General features: G+C 41.7%; 1 protein-coding gene and 1 long non-coding RNA gene across 3 annotated transcripts in view; one reads left to right on the top strand and one right to left on the bottom strand.

Moving 5' to 3' along the window:
* The first annotated feature begins 3,178 nt into the window (after positions 1–3,178).
* LOC139614454 (signal transducer and activator of transcription 5B-like) overlaps positions 3,179–27,801 on the top strand; it is a 51,522-nt gene continuing 26,899 nt past the window's right edge. For both annotated transcript variants that reach the window (XM_071471740.1, XM_071471749.1), the window contains exon 1: positions 3,179–3,370. The gene's annotated coding sequence lies outside the window, so the exon portion shown is untranslated. The remainder of the gene's footprint in view (positions 3,371–27,801) is intronic.
* On the bottom strand, positions 13,333–16,211 carry LOC139614489 (uncharacterized). Its single transcript, XR_011687058.1, has 4 exons — positions 15,595–16,211; positions 14,072–14,282; positions 13,563–13,903; positions 13,333–13,386 (listed from the first exon to the last, which is right to left on the bottom strand). It is a non-coding gene; the product is annotated as an uncharacterized lncRNA (long non-coding RNA).

Genomic DNA, 27,801 nt, shown 5'->3' on the forward strand with positions numbered 1-27,801 from the left:
TTCTGGTCTTTGTAAATTGTCCATAGACTACAAGGGTGATAAATGAATAACTTATTAAACACGGTGAGTTAAAAATGTCAAACTTGGCTCGACTACACTGTCATGTGAAGGACAAAGTTAAGACTCAATCTGATGGAAGAAAGTGAATCCAGTGAAGCAGAAAAGTTTCCTTTTTAACTGTCATTTTGAACCCATACACTCTTGAACAGGGATTTTTCCACTCAAGACAGTTTTGACATTTCACAGGAGGAAAAATGCAGATGTAAATGATTAAATTAATCAAATAAGTGAGGGCTGAATCCCATTTAGCGGCCTCGGTTTTAGTGTATTGTACATGTTGGCGCCAAGGACACTTGACCACAGCCATCATTAATGTTAATAGTTATACCTGTGCTTTTTCCAATAGCCTTAGTTCAAATGTCTGCTGTGAGAAAGCTAATTTAAGGGTTTTACAACATTCAACATGTTTTATGATTCATGCGTCATTTTGTAATTTGCATAGATATCAATTGATGTGTGGTTACAAAATGCTGTTTTTCATGTTTGAATGCACGGCATGTTCCGGATATAAAGCACATCAAGACAGAGATGATGAGTAAAGAACACAGCACCAGATCAAAGGATGCTGGATGAGGACAGCTCTGTGTCTGATTTAGAATCTGGATACTGTGATGCTGCTAACCTGGATGAGAAGTGGCAAGCTGAAGTGGTCAAATCCAGCTCAATGATATGAACAGACACCACAGTACTCTTCTGAGAAAGCCAGTAGAAATCTCAGTTGTAGAATAGTTGGTAAAAATTTTTTTTATATCTACTGTAAATGTAAAAAATATTTGGGATATTTTCACATTCACATTATATGACTCACCCACTGCAAAAATGAGATATAAATGACTCACAAAGGCCCCACTTCTAACTATTGTGGGCACAAACAGCTATTCGGTGGCGCAGAAAATCAATCACATGTTCTTTTCATCAATATTTTAACAAAAATAATAAAGAAAACTATTGAGAGAAAAAAAAAGTGTGTCAAATATGATGAAATCCACTTTAAGTGAGGCTGAAAAACATTAGAGGTTAGAGGTTAAATACACAGGGGACTGTGGAAGTATTAATGCGCTGTAGTTTCGGGGGGTTTGAATGTCGTAATTACACATAGATTAGAGGTGACCTGTCGTTACACTTCCTATTTTCAGTTTGAGAGTTTCTCTCTCTTTGAAGACACAACTCTCGACACACACTCACTGGACTTTCCTGACTGGAAACCCCAATATTGCAAATGTGCAGCTCCACCACGTCCCCGGCTGTAAGGTAGCACTGATGTGATCGGCAGCGGCGTGACTGCTGGGATTCCCATGAGTTCATTTAGAGAATATGTTACAGCTGAGATAAAACAGCTAAACAAAGAGAAACAATAAGGAAGCAGTTTCTGCATCACTGAGCCTCTGCCTTGCTCTGCTTGCTCACGCGCCATCTCGTGTGTGTAGTCTGTCTCGCTGATAGGAAATGAACACAGACTGGTTAGAGGAGATGAGGGGGTGAGGAGATGCACATCTATTACCGTCAGCAGCTGCTGATTCAGCTGTCTGAGGAACTGTCACCTTTCAGTTCTGGCCTGTAGCCAATCAATCTCGACAATCAATGAAACTGTGTGTGTGTGTGTGTGTGTGTGTGTTTGAGAGAGAGAGAGAGAGATACTGCTAACATAAATAATGACTTTTTGACATGGATGTGGGAAAATGAGGTCATTGAAAATGTGGGAAAATGAGGTCAACTGAGGGAACTTTTCAGATTACAGTCAGCAGCAAACTCTGGACTTTTACCCGTCTGTTTCTCTGTGACACTCTACTTACCGTACACACAAGGAGTGACCAGCATTTCTACCACAATTTTGAGGAACTTGTACTTACTTTGAGCCTCTCTAATTTGTGAGTTATGTGTCTTTAGTGTAAAATTGCTTGTGCAAAATAACACGTGAGCTGTCACCACTGGCACAGAGGAGTGAGTATGTGGATTTTTATCGAGTCCTGCTCTGTGGTTCCTTTGAATGAATAAGGTAGCAGCACAGATACAGTAAATAAAGAATAAACAGGCATATTTTGCTCAACAATCAACAAGTGTTTGCTGGCTGTTGCCCCTTTATGTGTAGCCTATTTCGTTTTGTCTCAGGCAGCAATATGTGGGTGTCTTAAATGCTGGATGTGCCTCAGGCACAATGTCCTCTAATTAATTTAATTCATCTTGGCAGGTTTATCTTTGGTCCCAGCCACCTCATCTCTCTCTCACTCTCATTCTGCTAATAAAGGTGAGGTAAAAGAAAAAGAAAAAAACCCATTAATTACAACTCCATGATGTGTTACGTATTTCAGAAAAGCACACAATTATGAAAAAATAACCCTCTCCTGAATGCATGAAGTGTTTTTTGTTTTTTTTCCCCCACCAGAAGGCGTCGCTGTTCGCCAGATTAGGAAAGGGGACAGATTAGGGAGCGAGTTTTGCACCGAGTTGGACAGAAGATTTACTGTGGAATAGATTAAGTCTAATCATCTAATCTAATAACCATGTGCAGCAGTGAACAGCTTTGATCAGAGCGAGTCAGAAAAAAGTGAGTCCGAGTTTAATGACCTGCTGCAACGAGGGGGCAATTTAAGTGCGATCTCCTATATTTATTTATATTTAGTCATCAGTTATCATTTTACTTATGAGCTATTGTTATTATTATTATTATTATTATTATTATTAGTAGTAGTAGTAGTAGTATTTCATTGATTGTAGTGGCAGTAGTTTTTGTGGTTTTATGTATGTGTGGTCATTTAGTATTGCTCAAAACAACGTCCTTCAGATATGAAATTGTTCAGACACCCCAGGCTCCAGCAAAAGGACGATACAATGAAATAAAACGAAATAAAACGAAATGAAACGAAATGAAATGGCCATGCCGCTGTGTCTTCCTGCTGCCAGAACTTTCGGTTCCTTGAGCCCGTGTTCAGCATCAGTCCAAATCAATCATCCCCGGGAGAGAAATCAGTAGAAGTGTTGGTCCTGACAGAGAGCATGCACCGCCGGAAGTGGGCGGTTTGTGAGAGAGAGACAGAGAGAGAGACAGAGAGAGAGAGAGAGAGAGAGAGCTCAGTGAACTGTGAGGCGAACTGCTGGAAACTAGCCGACTGACTGAGAGAGAGAGAGAGAGAGAGAGAGAGAGAGAGAGAGCTCAGTGAACTGTGAGGCGAACTGCTGGAAACTAGCCGACTGACTGAGAGAGAGAGAGAGAGAGAGAGAGAGAGAGATCCCCGCTGTGGGTTGCTAACGTCGCCGCAGCCTCTCCGCACATTTTATGAGACAGGACAGCCGCTCCGGTCGCTCCACGGAGGTAAGTGCGACACCGCAGTTGCCCTGAACGTGTTTCGCCCGGACGAGGCGCGCTGTCCTCGCCTCGTCCCGCGGACTGTCCCCGTTGCGAAACAACATCCACGCAGCGCTTTGTAAACAAACTGCGAGCGGCGGAGGCAGCGGCGCTCTGCACACGGGGACCCGCTCGGATGCGCGTTATATTCCGTGGGGCTTTTGCTCGGGCGACGCTTTCCTCCCCTTCTCTTCTTCTCTCTTCTCTTTTCTCTTCTCTGTGGCTTTTTAATGAACGCCTCTGAATCAACAGGCAGGTCTCCCTCTCCGCAGAAGACGGAATCTCTCTGGTGTTTTCTATAATACTCCTCACGGACTGACTGGTGAAGTTTTGCTGTCACCTGGTCGCAGGGTACTTTTCATCTCCTGTGGGGTTTTCTCCCCCCCCCCCTTCGTCCCTAAACATACTGTATGTGTAAACAAGCTTTATGCCACTCACTGCTGTTGTGGTGCCTCAAGGACTCGCTGTCATAACGGTATCTTTGTAAAAATGTTCTGTTTCCCCACCCACTCCGCTATAGGCGAACCTGCGTGAGGCAATGAGTCTGAGCCGAGGATAAATAGGACCGTAAAGATAACCCGCACCGGCGGCGGCACACGCGCACACGTACGCGCACTGCTCACGGGCTTTGGCTGTAATAAGCGCAACATGAAGCTTCAAAAAGTTTGACAGGTGAAAGCCGGAGCGAGAGACCGTCTTTGTCACTCTTTGACACCATGTTCAGGGCTCGCAGCCTACGGGTCGGTGCTCCTTTCATTTGTGGAAATGTGGGCTACAGGCCTCCTTTTACCTCACACTAAAGCAAGAAGTCTTGTACTTTGGCCTCCATGACATTTGTATGAGTTGCTGAGGTTACTTTGAAGATAAAGACTCTACATGCAAACACAAAATTCATGCATCAGTCTAAATGATATCCAGCAGTTTATGAAGTAGCACCAGTGCTTATATGTCAACACATCAAGAATTGGACTCTTTAGGATGGGTGCCTTCAATTTTGGTGTGTGAATTGCAATTTACTGTTGATACATTTTGAACTTTTACCTTTTTAACCCTGCCGATCTATACATTACAAATACCAGCTACAGTGATAATGTGATACATTTGACTTGACTAATATGCAGATATCTTCGAAAAATAGAATATCTTGAGAATGTGGGAGTGATAAACAAATAAAACTGAAATAACACCTTAAAGTCATTCAGCTGCAGTCCCTATGACAGTATGGGAGATTTCCTCTGGCACACAGTAAAAGCTCCTATACTTTGTTAATATAATAAGAATATGGCTTGAGAAGAAACTCTGGAGAAACTGAGGCCTGCAGGCTGCAATAACCTATAACCTTTGTCATGTTCTCACAAAAGGTGAATCATAAATTTGATGGGGTGCTGAGTGCCGCCACAGCGGGAGTGTCTATGGCACATTCACTGTAGCGCTCTCTGTAATCGTGCATTGCTTTAAATCAGAGGACACGTTGTTTCTTTGCATTTGCATGTTGATGTGTGGAATGAAAGACCATGAAAGGATGGTTCATAAAGGTCAACACAAAGCTGACTGTCAAAGCTGTAACGCGCGACTCCAGAATGGAGACCCTGGTGTTTGCGCTTGCTTACAAACCGAATTGAAATGTCACGGACACTTTGAAAACACTGTGTCATTTCCAAGAATACTGTGTGCCGCGTGTGTGAGTGTCCTTGTGTATTTGTTAGTGTGCAGATGATCTCACCTGCAGTGACTGCACCCTCTAGATATGCATCCTTTTGTCATGTTGTCACTTGGGTGTTTTCCTTTGGACTTAGAGAAAGAATTCTTCTAGATGCCTGCCGTCAAGCAGGCATCGACTTTGTCCCCTATTGCTCTTGGTAATTGAGAATTACATGTTGTGATAATAATGGCCTCTGCTCCCTGTGATAATGTCTCCCCTTAAAGCTGCTAAGTTTGGATTAGGTATATGACTAACCATTTCTACACAGCAGTAGAAATGGTTAGATGGTAACACCTTCATGTCCGGCCTTTAGCGGTGCTGAAATGAGTCAAGGATCAGCAACGATTTTCATCATTTTGTCATTACTGGAGAGTCTTGCGTGACACTCATCGTTTTATCTTCTTTTATTGTCAGTAATTTCTGCAGGTTTGCGCTCTCAGTCTATAAAACATTTCAGACAGGAAATAATGGTCAATGCCTTTCAGCATTTAACCCTGTTGGCAAGCACCATGTTACCCTGCATGCTCCCTCTGTCATTGCTGTGCATGGTGCACGGGAAGGGAGGGTTCTCCCAGGTTTCTGTGAAAAGGAGGCTGTTTTGGGCTGACACGGGAACATGGCATGCTGGCCAGGCATGAATTGGCTGGCACATTGTGTCCCTGACAGAAAGACCCAGATGCAGGAGGAGCAGCAGCAGGGGAGACAGGGAAAACCAGTGTTTTATCCTACGAGCCCACTGTGCCATGTGCTCACAGCATGGCATGTCCTTAAGCCTGCTTTTACTTCTCACTTTTTCGCTCCACACTGCCAGATGAGTGTCTGGTTCAGCAAGTCTGGAAATGCTGATGAGAAAATGTGAGTACAGTAATTTTGGGGGGGTGTGTGTGCAAGGAAGGACAGTGCAAGTGACATTTTCTCAGCATTGACATCATGAGTAGCTGGAAGTGAGCCGATTAGAGCAGTGGTTTTTGATCTGACTGAGATATGAGTCAAAGGTGTGAGAATCATGTAAACACTAATGACTGTGCTTACCACAGGGCTGCCTGTCGGTCTCAACAGAGGAGGAGAGGATGGATGGATGAACCACTTACTTGGAAGACAACCAGTTATTTCCTCTGCTTGTGGTCCTGTTCTCTGTTGAAACTTTTTTGGTCCAACTGATCAAAGTTATAACATTCATAAAACTGTGAAAGTCAAACAGGGGGGTGAGGGGAAATTCAGAGTGACAGAAAAAGGGAAACAAATTCTAAGGGAAGTGATCAGGAAGCATGTGGTGACATGCAACCTAACCTCCTCCCCCTTTCAGTTGGGCTAACGCTAATCCACTGGTCACGTGACCATGAGCTTTTAGCCTGGTCTAGGCCAGGAGCACTCTGATCCATCTGTCAAATAGCGTTGCTGATTGTTGGCATCCACAGTGTGTACTCCTGTCCCATGATCACTGCCTGCTTCACACAAGACTCAAATTTGATTGCCATCAGCTAGTTACTTCTGCAGGATTTTATCAGCAGCTTCATGAGATTGGCCCTCTCTGTGGCAGCGTCTTTCCCATGATCCCTTATTCTGCTTCTGTCTTTCTCTTTGTCTAGCTTCCATCGCATTTCTTCATCTCTTCAGTGCAGTGAGTAAGTGGGAGGGAGGGGGATAGCGGCCGACCCTTGTGGACACTGAGAAGCATGATAAGGCCTCGGGTTATTATCTCAGTGACACAACACGAATAGTCAGAACACTCGAAGGCAAGTTTGCGCTGAGCCATATGTAGGAAGTCAAAAATCAAGAGAGGAAAGTATACGCTTGAAATCCCATGAATGTCGCTAAGGGTGCTTCCCTTTTTGTTGCTGTGATTTTAAATTGTGTAAGGAGACATCGGACAGAGGTCAGCCCAGAATAGACTCCGAATGGACATATGTGGTCTGGATTAATCATTTTCTCATGTTTACACAATGCTCCTCTGCAAGCCTAAACACACAGGAACAAAAATGCTGTTGCAATTTACTGCTGTGGGACCATAGCACCAAGCCTGGTGCAGAAATATGCATGATTCCAAATGCTGACGAAGGTTCACTGAATGAGTAACCTGCACGTCACTATCTTGTTTATTCAAAGATTGATTTAAGGAGCTCACTTTGTCATTTAGATGACAGCAAATCATAATGCAACTCGGCTTTATCTCTCACCCTGTTGCTCGATCAAGGTTGGTTCATTCTGGTAGGGACACGCACACACCCAGCTGAGGGACGGTAGCTGGGAGGTTAATGAAAGCCAAGCCTGTGAACAACTGGCAAGTTGCCTTTTCTTTTGACTCCTCAGAGTAGCTGGGGAATCTGAGTGAGAGAAGAGAAGCAGTTTTCTTCCTCCAGCATCAGTTTGCTCTCTCAGCAAGAATCTCGGTGACCGAGAGCACGTCAGCTGTGCCTTAAAACTCAGGAATATGACTGTGTGTATTTGCAATGCAAAATCTCCCCATGGTGCAGCTGCACAAAGATTTGAGTTCAGCTGTTTCATTAAATGAGAGTTTACTGCAGAATCTCTGATTTTTCGTTTGGCGAGTTATGGATCTCTGACATTTTTCATAGTTGTGTTGGAAAGTTACACTGCACCTCTTTTGTGTTTTATTAAAGCCTTGGGCCCTGAGTCATGCTTGATCTCTCATGCATTAATTATGTGAACGAATGGCTTGTTCTAGGTCCTGAAGGAAATCGTATCATGTGAAGTCGAATCTGATAATGTGGGAAATATGTTTTGTCTGTTTAAACACAGAACATGTGCAGGGCATATCAGTTGCTGTATGATGATGCTGTGTGATTTACAAAGAAGTCATCTGTGTGCATTAAGTTAGGAGTACAAAGTGAAACTGTTCACATATAAAATATACTTAATCATTTATTGTAATTATATGTTCATCCTTACATTAGTTCTGTCAAGAGGCGTATATTCAAATGTGCCAGTAGACACCAAATTTGAAGCAATCAAACTGTACAGTACATTTCACAGCAATTCAGAAAAAAAGTATCTTATCTCGTTTCTAATTTTAAAGCAGCAAAATCTCAGGCTTCATGAAAGGAAATTAAAACACCGCTCACTTGTCCTTAAATGCTCCCTTGGGGCCGACATAAGCTCTTGAAATGGAGTAAGGAATGTGATACTGTTCATGCCAACATTGGCTGTATAACAACACTGTGAACTTGTTTACATTGCCAAGTGTAAGGTTTGCAGCGCTGCTATTTGATGCACTGACGTTACTGTGTATCATGAAGTGCATAATATGTACAGTGCAAACTAGGTATTTGGTTATAAATTACTATGATTGGACTGCACCTCACTGATAGATGCCTGTGTGTAAATAATAACTTAGTGTATGTTAGTAAGACTATGGCATAAGAGACAATAGCAATGTGGGCGATCAGTGTTTGCAGAAATAATTTGAAAAAGCAAAACTCAAATGTAATTATTCAAACAAAACGTGATTATTCAAGATGTCATAAACATCAGAAGTGATCAGCTCCTCTTTGTGTTTTGCCCTATTGGCATTGCTAATGTGCATGGTGCACATGTAAGGTAGTTTCCCCTGATTTTTGAGGAAAAAAAAAGCTGTTGTGGATCCTTACTAGAGTTGATCTAGTATAAACTGACTGACACAAGGCGTCTTAACAACCCAGATACAGAGGAATCAGCAGCAGGTAGACATTTACCTACTCCCTTCTCCATCTGTTAGACATTCCACCTGTCTTATCTGTCTGTCACCATTTCGGGTCACTTGCTCTTGGAGAAAGTGTTTTTGCTGAGTCATTTTTAAAGCTGCACTGTGCAACTCCGCACTTTGCGGTGAAAAGTTTAGCCCTCCTCGTTTTTAGTCAACCATTTTCACACCTCAACACTTCCACTCTAATGAGGTGTCTGTCCGTGTCCGTCACCGCTGGTACAGAACAAGGAGACAGCAGCCAGGAAAGAAAGCCCACAAAAATGCCACCATGGGCTAGTTTTTACAGTTTACAGTTATTTTGCAACAGGAAAAAAGACCCAAAAGAATTGTTGACTCCCAAGATTCAGCAGGAAGGGTTAAGATAATTGATGAGATCAGGGTACAGATCAGGACAGACAGGTGGGTAGAAGCAGGCAACCAGGAATAGCTTGAATGCTTTAGTGGCACACAGGTAGATAACATAAACAACGTGGCAACTAAATGAATATATCAGCCCTGCTCATTTAGTGTCACACACACATAAACTAATTGTTATTAATAGGCTCTATTTATTGTTATTTGGGAGAATGTTTAATATAATTAAGGTAGATATAAGTTCAGTACCAGGCTTTTCAGAAACACTGCTCTCACGTTTGCACAACAGCATTTCAGCTAAAAGCAGGCTTTGCTGTAGGGGTCTGCTCAGAGACACTTGTGTTTTAATTGAGCAGGATGAGAGGTAGCTGCTGCTGCTGCTGCTGCCGCCGCCACCACCACCGCCGCCGCTATGTTCAAGCCTATTACAGGCTTACAGCAAATGAGACAGACTGGAAAACCATGTTTGCGGATAGAGACAGTGGGTAAAAGATAGATAGAGACTCAGAGACAACAGAAAAAACACGCTGTCAGTAGATGAAATTATGTCACCAAATGTACCTTCACTGGCAACACACAAGCAGCCCATGTATGCACAGGAGAGGAACAACATAAACAATTTAGCTCAGTTGTTTGTGCTGCCATTATTCATTACCCTCGTTAGAATGAATGTGTGTGCGTGTGTGTGTGTGTGTGTGTGTGTGCGTGTGTGTGCCCGTGACTTGAATTTGTTTTGTTCAGCAAGATTTAGGTCAAGGATGCTCCTTTGTGTCTGAGGAAAGAGCTAACATCTGTGTAAGATTAATGGAAGGAGCATTTGATTAAAAAAATGATTATGATGATTTAAGTCAGTTACTGATGCTTATGGCTCATTTATGTTTGTTTGTACACTGGATTAAAGTGCGCTGGATTAGAGAAGAAATAGTGCTGAAGGACCAAACACAATAAGTCTAAACCTGGTGCCTTATTTCGTTCTGTATTGATACTTTAGAGGTGTGAGACATGATTTCTTCCTCTTTTTTTTTTCTTCATTTACCCCTCATTGTCTGTTATAAGCCCACACCACAGGGGTGTGAATGCTCTCTATCTGTTTCTTCCTTGCTTGTAGAGGCGCTGGCGCAATATAATGCAAAGTCAGTGTTAGGATTTGTGGAGCCGTTATCCCGTATTGATCCTGTGAGCTCGTCCGTGCCCACGCCAGCATCTGCCTAACAAGGCTGGCAGATGAGCTCTGCATGACATCTTCAGCCAGCCTGCCACTCCCACAACAGAGCAACAAAACTGTTTTTATTTTGCTTAATAGAAAAATGAAATAAGTGGCTGTGAATAATTGTATTTTAAAGAATCCACTGTCAGTGTGTCGTAGATGATGTGAATTTAACAAAGATGAAGGTTTACTTCCCCTTTTCCTCTGTTTGTGCACTTGTGCGTACAGTCTGCGTGCCTTAGTGCACATACATGCACGTGTTTGTGTAGTGACTCGTTTCAGTCTCTATAATAAAGCATGTTACTCTTCAGATACAGATCTATAATGAAGTCAAGGTCCTACTATTCATAAAGGCGTCTCAGACATAACACCAGTCTTAGTTTTTTCTGTCTTTGCCTGTGAAATGTTCGCGACCTACATGAGTTTAACCTTCACTAACACATCTAAAGAAACATCAGGGATCCCAATCTGCTCCACACTGTGACAATTAGATCCCATCTGTTGCTCTCTTCAGTGTCTCCTCCTACCTCTTTGAGGCCCTTGGCCATGTGAGTCAATCACATCACATGTGCTGTTGTATGTTTGCTGGCAGTTGTGGTGGGGTGGGGTGGGGGGTGGGGGTGGGGGTGGGGGGGGTGTAGCATCACCATGGTGTGTGGGATTACCATCAAACCTCATTAAACACACTTTCCATTCTCACATGATCTGATACCCCCTGCTCGTTGTTTTGCACACAGCAGGGCACGAGGCAGCATGTGCACAGAATTGTGAATGACTGAATTAGAAATAAGCCAAATAAGCAGAGGGTTAGCGTTGTCATTTGTCCGTCCCCCCTTTGTAGTTAGTTGGAGTTAGTCTACGTCACAGAAAAGACTGGCTGCTTTGAACTGCAGAACTTTTCTTACAAGAACAAAATGGAACAGAGTTCTCCAAATTTAGCCTTGTTAATCACAGAAATGGCCCTTTTATTCACTCAATGAACATATTGAACAATAAATTGAAAATTTAAGCTTCATTTGCAACACAATGCTACCTTTATTCACCAGGATTTCTTTTTTTATTTATATGCATTTTTATTCCTATTCCTATCTCTTGGTTATATATAATTGAATGTGTTCCTTTCTATTCTATTCTATACTTATTGTGGTTTATATTACATTATTTGCATTCACAGATCTTCTGTAAAGTGTGATAAAGTACAGTAATTAAGAATGATTTTGCTCAAACAACAGGCTCTAACCTGCTTTATACACAGGATTTCATTGCTGTGATAGTTCTGTGAGGTCGACTTCACTCTTTTGGTTTCTCCTCATTTTTGGTGAACATATGTGTTTTCAGGAAGGATGCCAGAAAACGACCTATAAGACTTGTCATGAAACGTAATATGGAATGAGGTTGTGTGCAGGAGGGCATTTAGGAGGCAGGCGAGTGTGTTTTCATGATGTGTTACCTGACCTTGAACCACAATAGCAATACATAGATTTCACATGAATACACAGAGAATTAGGAAATCATCTCATGCAGGGGAAAAGTGGCGGAATGGAGGTGAGGGACGTGGCTGTGGCACTGTGTGTGTGTGTGTGTGTGTGTGTGTGTGTGTGTGTGTGTGTGTGTTACTTCAGTGTTCATGCTCAGCTTATCCAGATTATCCCTGTGCCACTACCATAATCACTCAGATGCTACCATGCATGCAGCATCATAAGGTTGATGCCTTTGTTTTCCTTGTTTATTGTGACAGAGATGAGAGCGCTTTCCTGTTGTTGTTGGTTTTTTTTCTGTTTCTGAAGGCTATCCCTTCAGGTCAGCAAGGCAACAAAGCAACAGTATGGCATTTGGATCATTGGTTGATCAGTTTTCAATCTGTGCGGACGGTGTGTGTGGGCCATTGTGCAGGAAATAGCCTGTGTGCAATGCTTTTTGTCTAATGGTAATATTATTTAAACTGGACAGTGTCTATGGAAAGGACACAAAAGCAAATGCATGACATTGTTTATGTAAATTCATCTTAAAGAAGAACGTTACCTTTGAATATATTCTGTAGGTCCACCATTACTGAGCGCTCAACAAACTGACATCTGAAAGCAGACAGATTATAGATCATAATCCCCGTGGTATATCTCGGTAGATCAAGAAAATGGAAATATGATGATCTGTGGCAGCTGATGTGGCATCACTGCTTGGTTTTCTCTCTGTCACCTTGGCAGCATTGTTGGTGCCAACTAGAAGAAGTTAGCAATAACTTTTACACTTTTAAACTTTGACATATTTTGAATCCTAGAGATGTGGAGGAGACCAGACTCCTCCCTACCTGGTGATGCAGGCAAGGCCACCGCAGTTCAGTTCAGCATCTCATAGCCATTTACTAATGCAGCATGCATCTTAAGTATGTTAATATAGCATGGTTCCCCTCAGAGCCCATGTTCTACATGCTACTGTTGTACAACAACTGGGTTTTAAACCTGCGTTGGTTTGCAAGTGGTAGTGTTCTTGCTTTCTGCTCTTCCATTGGTCAGGAGAGCTCTGTCCTAGCTCGGTCATTGGCTAGCCCATCGCTGTGCTTCCAGTGGCTGAGCAGAGACTTGACACAAGCTTCCTGTCAAGTTTTAAGTAAGAATGAAGACAAATAATCGCAGGCTTTATTTCCCCCTGGGGAAGGAGACAGTTTTCTCTGAAACACATTGGCACAATAAGGTTTATTGAAGCAATCAAGTAGCTGTCCAGAAGCCTCTGTATTTCCTAAGAAGTAAATGAAAATTCAATCACATGTTAACAAGAAGCTGTCTTGAGAGTGGTGTTTTGATCAAAGAGGAAGTAATTGCTTGAGTGACGCACAAAGGAGCTAATGAGTTAGCTAAAATGGGAATGTGGACCAGTGAATGAGGCAGTTTCTTCAGGCCTTGTTTGCCTTTTTTGATTCCTTTTTTATTCTGAAGAGACTGGTCATGATGTATAATGTAGGTGGTTCTTCAATTCTTTCTTCGGCTTAAAGGTAAATTTGTGATTTTCTGAAATTCCTTCTGAAATGAAAGAGAAACTTGTTTGTGGGACACCTGCTACATGGATGATCTAATCTTTAAGTCAGATAGTTCAATCAACCTGTCAAACTAAAGATGATTTCATATGCTGTCTTCAGATAATTATTTCCCTACTGTAACCAAATGATATGAGAAATTGTTGCAGTTTGCAGACCTACCTGTTATGCTTTTAAGTGTACCCAGGTTCTCAGTAGACTCTTAACAAAATCTGCCCCATCTGTCACGAAGTGGTGCTGGTGCTGTTGGGTAGAGACCTCTGTGGGGTAAAGGTGGAGTTGACCTTTAAAGAAAACACTGAGCTGGCCACGATGGGAGGGGAGACATGGTAAGGGGAGCAACAGTGTGGTGGTGGTGGTGGTGGGGGGGTCCAGAGCTCTGGTGACTGGGTTAGATACTGTGTGTGAGAAACTGCAGCTCTCTGACCTCTGACACATGACAAGCTGGGAAGATCAAAGGGCATAGCTCTCCAAAGCTGCCTGCGCTGGTGTTTACAGGAGCGCTGGTGGAGGCGAGAGGAAAGGAGAGAAGGAGAAGGAGAAGGGGGAATACCACAGTGAAAGCAGAGACGTCAACTTGCAGATGCCACAGTAATATCAAATATAAAACAACAGCAGAGAAGAAAACTAAAATACAATTTTCAAGAAAAAAAAAAAAAAATCCAGCGCACCTTCATTCGGGTGCTGCCTCTCACTAATGTCGTTAGACCAGTTTGAAGATGTTGAAACAACACATAACCCATATTTGCAGTACCACTCTCTCTCTCCCCACATACAAAACACAAACACATGGACTCTGCACACGTGCACTCACACCCTCTCCTTGATTCTTCCAGCATGATGTGGCCCTCAGAGCTCGCAGAGAGGACACAAAGATTGAGTCTGCGTGACGGAAAGAGAAAATGGACAAGAACATGAGCCTGATAAGGGTTAATAGAGTTAGGACATTCTAATGCAGATGAATTAGGCGTAACTTTGAATAGAATTTCTCAGGATAACTTTGTTAAAGTTAGGCAAATTAATGTAAGCACATGTAAATGCCAAGTGCCCGTCTCTGGTAAACTAATAAAGCGGTGCATCCCCTTTTTTCCATCTGATGAAAAGCATCGATTTGACTGCCTGAATCTGATGATTCTCCTTACGGGTGTGAGTTCACACAGTGCAAAGTCATCTCCTCCAAACTCCTCACACAGCGGGAAGGCTAAGTCTACACCAGCCAGGAGTATGCAGCAAGATCCAATTACCATACATCTGCAGCGCAGCGACGGCTGGTAAATCACAGTCAGTCAGGTTGGGCTCTTTGACAGAAAGACAGAAGTGTTATTCAATGGAGCAGAAAGAATAGAAATGGCCTGCCAGATAAAGTATGTGAATGAGATTAGAAAGGAGCGACCTTGTCAGCATAGAATGGAAGGGCAATCAGCTGACCTCCTGATAAGTGACGTGTCAGTGGAAGTATATGAATGTTGTGTTCTGTCAGCTGGCAGATCAATAATGGTCTGTTCACAGACACCGCAGACACAGTACATAGCTTATGTTTTAGCAGTTGCACATTTGAGCAGTGTGACAGTTTTTTTTTATTAGCTCCACCACAGGGCGGGGAAAGGCTTGCTCTGATATCTGCCCTCAGCTCTTTCTTTAGCCTCTGTCTCTACTGGCCCAGTCCTGTCGAAGCTTGGTGACCTAAGATTAACGTTCCTTCAGGAAGGATACTGCTGCAGTTGGAGAAGTTACAATATTGAGTGTTGTAAGCAGGTATCTTTGAAAGTGAGCAGTGTCCTTGAGATTATCCAAAAGTATTGAAATGAAAATCATGAGAAAATGAAAATCTAGATAGATAGATGTGTTATTATCCGTTAACCTTCAAAATCAAACCTTCATGTGATTAATATCTAGATAAATGTATATATGTATATTTATAAACTACATTTGCATCTGTGAGTCATTGTCACTGAGTCAGACTTCATTCACCCCATTAGTCACCACAGTGATATAAGCAGCAACAGTTTGTGAAAGCAGCTGTGAAAGCAAGGTTTTTGCACAATACTGGTCCCATCAAAACTGTGCATTTAAAGGAGCTATTTGTAAGTTTTTTGCTATTGCTACATAGCCGATGTTAGCATTAACATCTGTTTACTTACCAGTCTAGTGGAAACAATGCGAGTTTAGCTTCAAACTTCATTCCTTTACTTACCAAGAGCTGTCTCCAGCAGTAGAAAGCAACAGCAATGTTAACTCTAGTCTCATCAGGTATTGTCTGCTACTGCTAACCTGCTAACCCTGGTAATTGAAACAAATGGTTGAAGCTCCCAGCAAGAAACCACCTTCAGCAGGAGGGAAATTTTATAAAAATCTCTTTTAATATGCATGAATACTGGAGTTCCCCAGGCACACCCATGACGGTTCCTGGCTGCCTGCTTACTTTCAAGCCTGGTCCAGTAATGATAAAATACTGTCTTCCATTTTCAGAGATTTAACCTTAAAGTCTCATCTCCTTCTCTGTCTTCCGATCAGACAGTAGCTTTTGAAAGTCCAGTCCCAGTAATTCTACAAGCCCAGGAGTTTTTAGGGCCCCCACATTTGCCCTACCACAGGAATATGTAAACAACTTCTCAACTAGGGCCTCATCACAACTCCTCATCGACTGTCCCCAGAGACGTCCAACATCCCCTCCTGCAGGTTCTGTCTGGGGTTTCCCCAGCCCCCCCGATCCCAGTCACAGAGACCTAGTTTTAGAGACATGGCAGGCCCCTATGATGTTTGTTCACTTGTCAGAAGCCATTTAACATACTGTTTGGGAAGACATCAAGGATGCTGATGGGGGGGGTGACAGGGGTTACCAGGAAGCTGTGATGGATCGGAATAAGGAGGATGTTTTCAAAATAAAATGACTTTCCAAGAAAGTCAAGAGTCTGTCGTCATTCATGTCTCTGTCAGTTTTTAACCCAAACACTGTGTTTTAGCTGCAAATAATGGAACATAAGGAGTGTGTCAGTTTATATGAATCATTATGCTTAAAAGATTCTGTAATCCGTGCATGAACTGGCAGATAGATCAACAACAGACTGTGAGCCTGAGTTGGTCATGGAGACTGTGGTCGTCATCTGACCCCTGACAAATGGTGACGTGTGGCAGAGATGTGGCAACAGAAGGGCAGGTGCTGCTTGTGAAAGACATGTTTTGCTGGTGACAAAGTTATTTACCACAAATGGACAAAGGTTAACTGTTAAAAAGAAACTTAATGTTTATTCACAAAACAATTCTACAATGTCTTTGTCCTATCCTAATTTTAAATGAACAAATGGCAATGCCGTCCAATGCCGTTTTGAAATGTCAAAAACACAATTAATATCTGTAATGTTTTTAAACTTTCCTCCATGTATGAATTTCAGTTTTTGAAATCTGAGTTTCTGGGGCAAGTTTAAAAAAGATATCTTAGATTTTCTGTACTTAACGATGGCACCTGTTGTAAGGCATTCTTTTGCAATGTGTGTTGTGCTATACGTTGACATTTTGTACTCTGATCTTTGGAGAGTGGATGTTTACATTGTAGATAATACATACTGTAACATACAGATGTTTAAATACTCAAATAAAATATAAGGCAAACTCTTAGAATTTTATTATTGTATGAATTATTTGAATGATTAGACAACGAACCTTTATGAAAGTGTTTCTTTTTCACTATTATGTATTTTTCGTGAGGTGAGCTGAACTGAAATGTAATAGTCTTTGTGTGTGTGTGTGTGTGTGTGTGTGTGTGTGTGTGTGTGTGTGTGTGTGTGTGTGTGCGCCAGGTACTAATTTGGCTTGACTTTTTTTCAGGGGCCCCTCTTACCAGGCCTGGAAGAACGACTGGTGGCAGGAGGCCCTGGGGCCCCTGCGGCAGGGCCTGACTCTGAACAATAGCTTCAGTGCTAATGCTTTGCTCTGCTCCACTAGCTCAGGAAAATAATTTCAGTCTAATTAGAGATAAACTATTGTGACCTGGCATAGAGTGATTATTAAGGATTTCTGTTTTGTCTTCCTCTGTCGTCTGTTTATGGATTCGACAATTATGAAGCCAAAACTGAACAAGCGTTCCCCACAGGTTATATAAATTCATTTGCCGACTGTTTTTACGTGGCAGCAGAAAACATCCATTACGCTGAGAGTTGCTCGGTGATATTTAACAATTGGAGGATATTGGGCAATATATCAACAAATTAATAGACTGTCTAACCTTTGTTTTCACATGCCTTTGAGACAGACGGCATGCAGAAACATCCAGTCATGCTGTTTGCATGTGGAAGGGACACAGTAGTTGGGGTTTAAAACCATCATGTTGCCAAAGGTCTGTGTTAGCAGATTAGAGTTCCAACTGCATGTGTTTGGTTAAGAAGAGAAGGGGATGGGATGTTATGACAATTACCCCAAATGCCCTCTGCTAACACATTGACTGGTGAACTTATTTGTCTGGGTCTGTTTCATGTTCTTTGTTTCCAATTCATGCTGTATGTAGGTTAAGCTTCTTGGTGGGTGATTATTTTGGAAAGGGTTTTTCTTTCTTACCAGTGAGCCCAAAGCCTTCTGCTCTGTGCATCTCAGAGTTTGTTATTCAAATGGAAGAGCGTCTCTGTTGGGTATTTAAACTTTTTAATTGAAGGCTGACAATTAAAGGACATTAATTTGAAATCTAGGAGGCATGAATCAATGATATAGTCACAATGTCTGGATGTGTTCTTCAGAAACACATTTTTAAATCGAATTCACTACTTGGGCAGAACAGCTTGTTTCTTATTTTCCCAGTTTCAAAACTGGAAACTAAGACCAATGACATCCAAATGAGTGGTGTATACAATTTAGGTGTCAGATGGTTTCATGATTATGTTTCTGTGGAGGAGTGCACTGTTAATCATCTGTTGGCCAGTGCACATTACTAAACACCTCTCGAACCTTGCCAGATCACAATGAGTAAAACAGATCAGCAAAGCAGCTGCATTTGTGTTGATGAGTACTGCCCCTCTCAAGAGGATCATGGCAACCCAACTGTAAATATGAAAAAGAGGAGGCCATTTTTACCTCACCCATATCTGTTTGTTTGTTGGTTGTCAAGCAAAAAGCACTGAACCGATTTGCACCAAACTTGGTGGAGGGATGGGGGAGGGGGCTTGAGATTAACCCATTCAATTTTGAGGATCCAGTTGCGGATCGGAAACGTTTATGACTTTCTTCAGCATTGTGAGGCATTTTTCAACATTTTCATCAATATTTCACCTTGAGGGAGGTATACTCTTTATTGAGCGCCATTGTACTGTAGTAGGTTATCCAGAGTGCTGCTGTGGATAAAAGCATCATCCCATCTTTTCCATTTTCCATCACAGTTTGGACAGAATAAGTTAAGATTAAACCACAGGCGTTTTTATGTAGACGATGAAAAATGCATCCTGACTAAGTGGTGACTGCTGTTCAACGGTTGGCAATGGGTAAGAGGTCAGGCTTAGAACTGCTGTCTGATTTTACAAGTGGTCCTACACTATCCTGCTCTCATTATAGCAGACTGCTGGACAGTGACAACTGGCTGGCTGGTCGTCCCTGCTGTCTGTCTCTGCTCAGTGGTTTTCTGGCTGCAGGGTTTTGCTCCAAAAGTGGCTCCACTCCAACAAGCTGGCATTCCTGCTGCCGTGTGCTTGAGCTGCAGGCCATGTCCACATTTAACGCTCCCTCTGGGCCCCAGATTATATAATGTCAACCACTGGTTCTCTGCAGTTGACACCAACACGCATGGATGCACATACATGTGTAGACACACGTAAACAAATACACACAGAGACTCATGCACATGGAGACTTGCACTGTAGTCCTCGTGCATGCATAAATGCATAAATGTGACACAGGCCAAATTCTGTGTCCAGGAGAGAAAAGATAAGCTCAGTGTGTTGTCATTGTAAGAGGCAAGGCACACAGATAAGACAAACACAGAAGTAACTGCATCTATCGTGTCACTTATCATTCATTTTCTGAAATCATTATGAAATACTGAGGTGTGACTAATTATTCAGTGATGAAGGGGCCTCACATTCTCTATTTATCTTATTAAAGACACACATAGATTCTGTACATATGTAGACATATACCAGGCCTGAATGAAAATGGAAAAATACTGATACTGATGCTTTTTTGAGTTGCAGAATTTCACCAGATATAAGCAGCTTTTATTGTGTGAAACTCCAATTGATAAAAAAGAAAGAAGTTGTGGTGAGCTGTTTTTTTTTTTCTTCTTTTTTTTCTCACTGAGTGCTGAGGGGAAATATGGACAGATTGTGTGAACCTTATACTATTGCAACTACTTTTCAAAGCAAACCATCCGGCAGCATTTGTTTTTTCATTCATGTGAGTATGAAAATGAAACCAACCCCCCTTGAGATACTGTAGACAATCAGCAATTTGTCAACTTTTAAACATTTGCATTTCATGAGGTTGTGCATTAATAGTCAGGGACTGATTTAACTGCTCTTTTTTTGGTGTGTACCCGGTTACAAGACCTTAATCATGAGATTAAAGTAAGATTTAGCAATCATTTATTATTACCAAATTAAGAGGTGATTACAAAGGAAAATGTGCCATATGTCATAAAAAATGGAGGGAGGAAACATTTCATAGACTCCATTTGTTCATTCCTTTCACCGGACTAACAAAGGACAAACTTTTCATCAGAAACTGTTCATCACTTAAGTCATTGGTCATTTGTGCGGAAGTTATTATTTATTATCTGTTTTATCTATTGATATTTGGGAATTGATATTATTTCCTTTAAGAGGTATTATGTTGAAGAGGTTAAAAGTTAATTTGGCGGCAGTAGCCTACACAAAGGGGTCTATCTCATGACAAAAACCAGTGTGTGAGTTGACCTAGTTGGCTAGCCTAATCCTAGGATAAGTGCTAATTTAGGATAAACTGCAACCACACACCATTGTCTACTTATGTGGGATTTGGTTGTACACTGTAAGTGATTCCATTCATTCATTTTCTCAAACTTACCTGTTGGTCTATGGGCGGCCTTTGCTTTTGCTTATTGTTTAATACTCATTTCTCCTGTGAACAGCTACAGTCTCTGATGCACTGGCCTGTGTGGTTGCTGATTTATAGATGTAGATATACAGGTCTGTACCACACAGGGTCTACTATAGTAACTTAGTTACAGGTGCATTCTGGTACACAATGTTTGCATTAGTAATGACAGAAGCAACCAGAGTAACTGACAATAACAAAATCTGACAGAAACGTGTTAATTGTAGTGTGAGTGCAGTGGAGAAGGAGATGACAACACAGCAGAGCTTGTGTCACCTGTGATATCTGCATCTGTGGCTTCATTGTAAACAAATGCACATGCTTGCTGTTTTTTTTTTTCCCCATGTGCTCAGTGTTTATATCAGTGCCTTTGCATTCATCAGAAAAGTCTGTGCCAGCTCTCATTGTGATATTAACATTTCAAATATGTTTGGGCTTTCAGGCGGATTATTTTGGTTTTGCTGCACTTGAACAAATAAGACATTCAGGCTTACACTTGGAAGTATTCCAAAACTGCACAGTTTCCTTTTCACATATAGGCTGCAGCCGTTCTCACCTCAAATACCCTTATTTTCTCTTAGGCGTCTGTCCAGATGGTTGGAGAGTGTGAGCCGGGGGGACAAAGCAGATCATTGGCTGCTCGGCTGGAAGAGGTTTAGGGTGGGGGTTTCAGAGGCTAGTAGGCCAGCTGAGTACAATGAGGTCACGCTGCCAGAGACTCAGCAAGTACAGAGAGTACAGCGATTGAGTTCTGTAAGAGGCATTTATTCCATCCCTGTGCAGCACTGAATGACACTGCACAATGTTTTTATCTAGCCATGTAAGTGTCAGACTAATACCAGATATGTGTGATTTGAGAAAGTACATCTCACTTACAAATACCTACTTGCTATTGACTATCCCTATTTATAGTATAGCCTGCTGCTTTCTTCAAAACTACTTACCCAAATAAGAGACACGGGTTATGGGTCTTGAACAAGTGATTCTAACAGCATTTGCTTTTTCATTTTGAGTTCCACTGTACTCATTGTAGACTTGGGAAAAAGTCACTCAGTAAAACTCAACTCAATAAAATGAAAATATATTTCAGCCTCTCTTTACTAGGCCAACTCCTTTAAATAGTCTGTTGCTCTCAACAGGTTGCAAAAGGCTCCGTTGCAACATCCCTGCTGAAGTAAAACGTCTCGCTTACCTAAATAATACCCAAATGTACTTCTGCATAAAGCTGCATGAAGGGACAACCGAGGGCTAAAATACATGACTTGCTACATATAGTGTAGCCCCAGGCAGCCTACTACCAGTTTGTTTGGCTTTTTAAAACAAGTGTCAAGCTAGTGTTATACTTTCCGCATCCATGACTACATGAGGGCTTTAGGGTCCATGTGACATAAATTTCATCATCAAGGGGTGAACGCAAGGTTTTGTGCAAACTTCACTGTACCCATCAATTTGTTGTGCCATAAGCGCATGTGCTCCTCCAAGCGGACAAAAAAGAAGCACAACAACAGCTACGTTTCTGTCGCTGTTCGCGTGTGTGTCTGCAATCGAGTATAATTGAGGCCTAAGGCGGGCTGATGACACACATCGTTATTTTTCAGGCTGGGTAGTGGAGTCGGACAGGGTGCTGTCACCTGCAGTATATTATGACTCCCTGATTGATCCCACTTCGTTCTGACTGCTGCTCCATCGCTCAACCTGCAGGCTGCTCTGCTCAGTCACAGCTCCAGCCAGTGACACAGAAATAACAGATTGCCACGGCCTGTTGTTTCATTAGAGAAGCTGAGGAGGTACAAGTAGGAGCAAAATGGAGGCACTGCAGCGGGTAGACTGTGACCGAGAAGGCTGGAATTTTTCAAATAAAGTAACATCAATTCAACTTTTTTCATATTCCAACCCCCTTTTCCCTTCTCAGTTCATTTTGACAGCGCAAACTCCAACACTCAGCCAGCTCACTCACTCACTCACTCAGTCAGTCGTGGACATTCACGTTCATATGGATGGCCCAACTGTTGTGATCTGGCCAAAAAACAGAGTGCATAGAACATACACATTAACACATAACACATAACACAATGACAGTAGATCAAGAACGTCATGACATCAACCATATAAAAGCATTCAAATACACTCTATTGCTAATGGCCTGTTATCTTCAGCCAGAGTTTAGAGAGTTAATGGCCTAGCAGCCTGTTAGTCTGTGGTTTTCTGTCAGTGCATTCCTCTGTGAGCTGGTGCCAAACCAGTACTGGGCTGCACACTCAAGATAAACCAGTAATAATGATAATTTAATAATAAGAAAATATATATGTTAAATCATCTTTGATAATAATCATCATTTATTTGTCTTGTCTCCTAATTTACTTTTTGTTAAGCATTAAAGCAAATGCACTTTTCAAAAGTGTCCATATCAGAAATTGGGTTTACTAAATCATTTCTTTATTCCTGGCATTGTGGACAGATGGTTTATCTTTTTTTTTCTCCCCATTTTCATTTTTTTTGCAGTTTACAAGAAAGGAAATAAGACCGGGATTTCATCTTCTCTCTAACTTCCCCCAGGGTAGTTACTGTAAGCTGTGATTAATAATTTTACTTTCAATAGGCTACTAGCTTTGCACTGATGAACCCCAGAACCTGCCTGAGAATTGTCACTTTTGTAGTATCAGAGTAATTCTGTGACAGTGACAGTGAAGTTGACCTTTGACCTTTTGGATCTAAAATGTCATCTCTTCATTTTATCCTCATAGACATTTGAGTTAAATTGTGTCATAATTAGTGTATGAATTTGTGAGTTTGACCACCAAAATCAGTTCATCTTTAAGTTCAAATGAATGTTTGTGCCAAACTTGAAGAAGTTCCCTGAAGGTATTACTGATATATCATGTTCACAATAATTAGAGGGACAACCCGAAAACATGATGCCTCTGGCCCTGGCTGTCGCCGTTGCGGAGGCATAAAAAGTTGAAAATTCAACCCACAGCTAATTCCATCGCAGCATTTTGCTTCCTGTCTTCCAATGATTCTTCATACAGTTGTCTCAATTTGGTCAGAATTCACAGGAGTCACAGCATCAGCCAATATCCACGCTTCAATATCCCTAACGGTAAATAATTCGCAGCAAATACCAGCAAAATCCAAACTGGCCCTTTAAACTTACCATCACTTCACTGTGTATCATTTAAGGTAAAGGAAATACTTAGTTGTTGCCAACTGTGTTGAGACTTACAGAGTTCAGCTGATGTCTCAGACAGCGTTGACAATATCCACACAACACCCCCCACTGGCCATAGATCACCTGTATATAATGCCTGTCTGAGACCATCTTCTTCTTTTATTTCTAGTGGCTCATCATTACATACAGTGTATCCACAGGCCTCCGCTGCAGCGCTGTGGGGAACTGGCTACCTGGCAGCATGTGTCTTTACCTCTTTACATTTGGTCTGTCAGTCTGAAGTGTGTCTGTGTCTGTTTGTGTGTCTAAGAGCACAATACATACAGCTAAATTTCAGCTCTAGTACAGAGGTGCTGGCGTTTAATAACAGCAGGATTGTGGCAGTCGCTGTTCTGTCGTCTGATTCATCAGACTGGCTGACGGAAGCTGTTCAGCCTGATCCACAAATCAATCGCTGGTTATTATTCAATTAATTGTTGAGTTCTTTATTTACAAATTGATTCCGACATTTTCAAAACATCAACAAATCAGTAACATTTAATGTTGATATTCATAATATGTGGAACACAAGCAATGCCAATTGGAGCTTGTTTTTATTTCAGTCGCTTTTCATTTTAACTGCTATCAAAGCTTTTTTTCCATCTAGTGACCTTATGTGCTATGGCAGAAATGAAAGATTGGAGTTATTATATTTAAATGTAAGGCAAGTGACTCATTTCAGATTGACAATGGCGGTTATACTACACCAAATCTGAAGCAGAACCAGGACAGTGTTGTGTTGCATCAAACTGACAAGCAACACTCGCTGTCCATTTACACCTACACCCCTCGGGCCCTGCGCCATACATTTTTAACACATTCTCTGCTTGATATTCAGACATCGTTAACAATACAAGACACTACACTCTAATGTATTGTACTGTGGCTCACAACACAACCAAATACACAAACATGGGGACACAAAGAAGTGAGGAACCCATGCGGACTTGTTATTCAGTGCTTTTACCTTCAAAGTCATAAAGCATTGAACAATAATGGCGTCCCAGCCAGGTTCATCACTCTTTATTGTCCCCTTAAAAACACTTATGTTGTCATCTGTGCTACTTGCGTTTCTATAAGTTTTCATGTCATGTCTGTGCATTAAGGCTGCAACAAATTGCTTTTTTTTTTACTGTCTATTTATTGTTTTCTATTAATTGATCATACATTAGTCCATCAAATATGCTCAAATGATAACAAATGTCATTAAAAAAGGCTTTTTTTTTTCACAGCAGATATTTTGCCTTGTTGCAGCAGCAGGGAAAAGCACTGGTGTTACTAATGCACAGTCTGGTGTAAGCCGTCATTGAGCATTCATTGAGTATTTGCAACGCATGTGTTGTCAATTTGATGAGGATGTTTTCTGAATTTGCTTGCGTTTTCATAAGTTGCAGTGCTTTGAGCTCTCAGGGCCACCATACCTGCTCCCCAACACATCCCCCACCCCACCCCCCAAGATAAAGCCTCTCAAGATAAATGAACCTTTTTCTATGCTTAATTTTCATTTGTATGTATATTCACACTATTCTTCTAGACTTCCGCAAGCATTTGGTGTCTGTCTCGTGAAAAAATAGCCACTCTGGAGTCATCTCACCCTCATAAATCTGTATGGTCAGTGAACTTCAGCAGTTAGCCCGATGTGTGTGTCCTCATTAGGGACACCACCTTCCCCTCAATTTGATTTGTCATGTTCTTCCTTAGTTGGAGATTTCCTGAATGAATTAGAATTGCTTCATGCAGTAGTGCAGCAGTAAGTCACAAATCTTTTTATGTGTATAAAATTAGTCCAAAACATCACTTAAAACATTTGTAATCCTCACTGCAAAGATTCAGAAACCTTACAGCCTCCATGTAAACCCTGCAAGTGACAATATCTGTCCTGTAACAATGTTTAACTATGATGGGATTTTCCTTTATAGAATCACTCAGCCTCACTCTTAAACTGTGTCACATGTTTGTCATGTCGCTTCTTTTAAGAGCGGAGAAAATCAAGAGGCCAATAACTCCATTACAAGCTTACAAACTGTATCTAATATGGCCACACAGACAGACACTCAGAAACACACAGTTTACCTCTAACTGCTTCTGACTGGGGCACATTTTGTCTGATTATAGATGGTTGTCAGCACGGTCTTGGCTTTCTTGTCAAGTGACAGCTAAAAAATGAGTTCATCTTTCTAATGTGCTGATGCAATGGTGGCATTCATATTCCTCTTGTCTGTCTTTAGCCTGTTGCGTAGAGACATAACAACAGGAGCTGACACTGTGTCTAACTGGAGAGGCCTGCAGGGCAGAGTTTAGCTCCCAATGTGATTTAGCCATCAAATGTGTTCCCTCTTAAGTGTTAATTTAGTCTTGTTCTTGTGAGCCATAATTGATTAAAGTTTTCCACATTCAAATGTGAGACAGTAAACGAGCGCTGTGTCACCACCTGCCTACGCCAATGCATGCATGTGCGCGCACACGCACGCACTCACAGAAACACACAAGAACATATTACAGAGCTAATGAGTGATCTTCCTCACATTGACAGCGTGATGGGATGTGGGTTGGAGCATAGCAACAGGACCTCAGGGCAGGTTGGACAGCACAAAGATCCTCTTGTAGCTGCATGTCCCTCCCTCTCAGCTCCTGGCACATTCGCCTGTCATGTGCTCCTCTGTGACAACAAGTCTCCAATGTCTCATTCTTTGATTTTGCGCAGGTTTTACGTGCGTTTGATACGTTTTTCAGGTACAGGTCAATGACCTTCATGTGCCGTCAGTCAGACACTGTCAGACTGAAGTGCAGGTAGATTTCACTGAACTTGTCCAGCTGCTATTTTTTTTTTTTTTTTTTAAATTAAGAGTAGAATCAGTTGTTAACATATTTCTGAATCCTTTATGAAAGTGAACAGAAATGTGGCCTTCAAAAGGCGAGTCAGGAGATGATTCACAATAGTGATTGCGATTGTGCTGTCTCTGATGAAAAAGTTGATGAGTTTACAAGATTGACCCAGTCTGTTGTGTTTGCGTGCAGGAGGGCAGTTGTGCAGATGCAGGAGGGGGAAAGATGGTGATGTAATGAGGGTATCTGGTCTGCCAACAATAGAGGTGTTGCATCCTGACTGCTGCTCTGAACTCCAGTGCAGTTCAAGGTTTGGTTGTTTCCAAAACCCATGTTTCCTAAGGATGGTGTATTTTGGACCTGCAGACGACATGTTCGACCAGCCTTTTAGAGGTGCTTTTTTTACCTCTTTTTAAAAATATCCCTGAATGGGCCACAGTTTATTTGGAAATAGATGCCACCATGTGCACTCTACCTCACATCGGAAGTAAGTTATGGGCTTAATTTTACAGTTGGCAGCTTTACTCTGAGATGTTATTTATAAATGCTGCCTCAGGGTGGGTGTGGAAATGCATAACCTCTGCCATGGAGCAGCTGGGGGAGGACGGAGAATCATGACAGTATAGCTGGGAGACAGGGGAGAGGCTAGACAGTGGAGCCAGTTGTTTATTTTAGTAGTCCTTTATTTATCTAGACTAAATAAAGGTATGTAATAATTGGCAAAATGTGTTTTTACCCTATTAATTCACCATCACTTTTTCATCTGTCTGCCATCTTCTACAGCTCCCATGTCCGGTCATACAGTTTTATCTCCTTTAACTGTATAATTGTATCAGACTGACTCTGACTAGAATAGACTCATGCAGTAAGGTCTTATCTGTTGTATTGTCTCAATAAAATAATATATGAATAATAATAATAATGATAACTGGTATCTTGGTTAACTACTAAAAAATTGCACATTTAAAGCGGAATGTAGATGTTTTAATACTGTGGATTCCTAGCAGCCATCGGTTTCACTTCATGTCAGTATAGTATGAAAATCTTCTTCTCCCCCCCCTTTTTTTTTGTATGAAATACAGTTGATAGCTTTGAATCTTCCACATGGTTCACCTATACGCTGGTGGGACATTCCTGAGAGTCACTCTCTGATCGGCATCGCATTCACAAGCTACTTTATGAGATGTGTTTACGTAAAATCAAACCCAGAATAAATAAGTTAATGTCACCAAACAGGCTGCCGTGATGCGAATGACTCAGATCTTCCCACAAGCCCTCGCATGTATCCATCCAGATGACAGTCTGTACTGTGAACAC

The sequence above is a fragment of the Trachinotus anak genome, unplaced genomic scaffold (genome assembly GCF_046630095.1).
Source record: "Trachinotus anak isolate AG129_WGS33_773 ecotype Australia unplaced genomic scaffold, CSIRO_AGI_Tana_v1 ptg000003l, whole genome shotgun sequence".
NCBI lineage: Eukaryota > Metazoa > Chordata > Actinopteri > Carangiformes > Carangidae > Trachinotus > Trachinotus anak.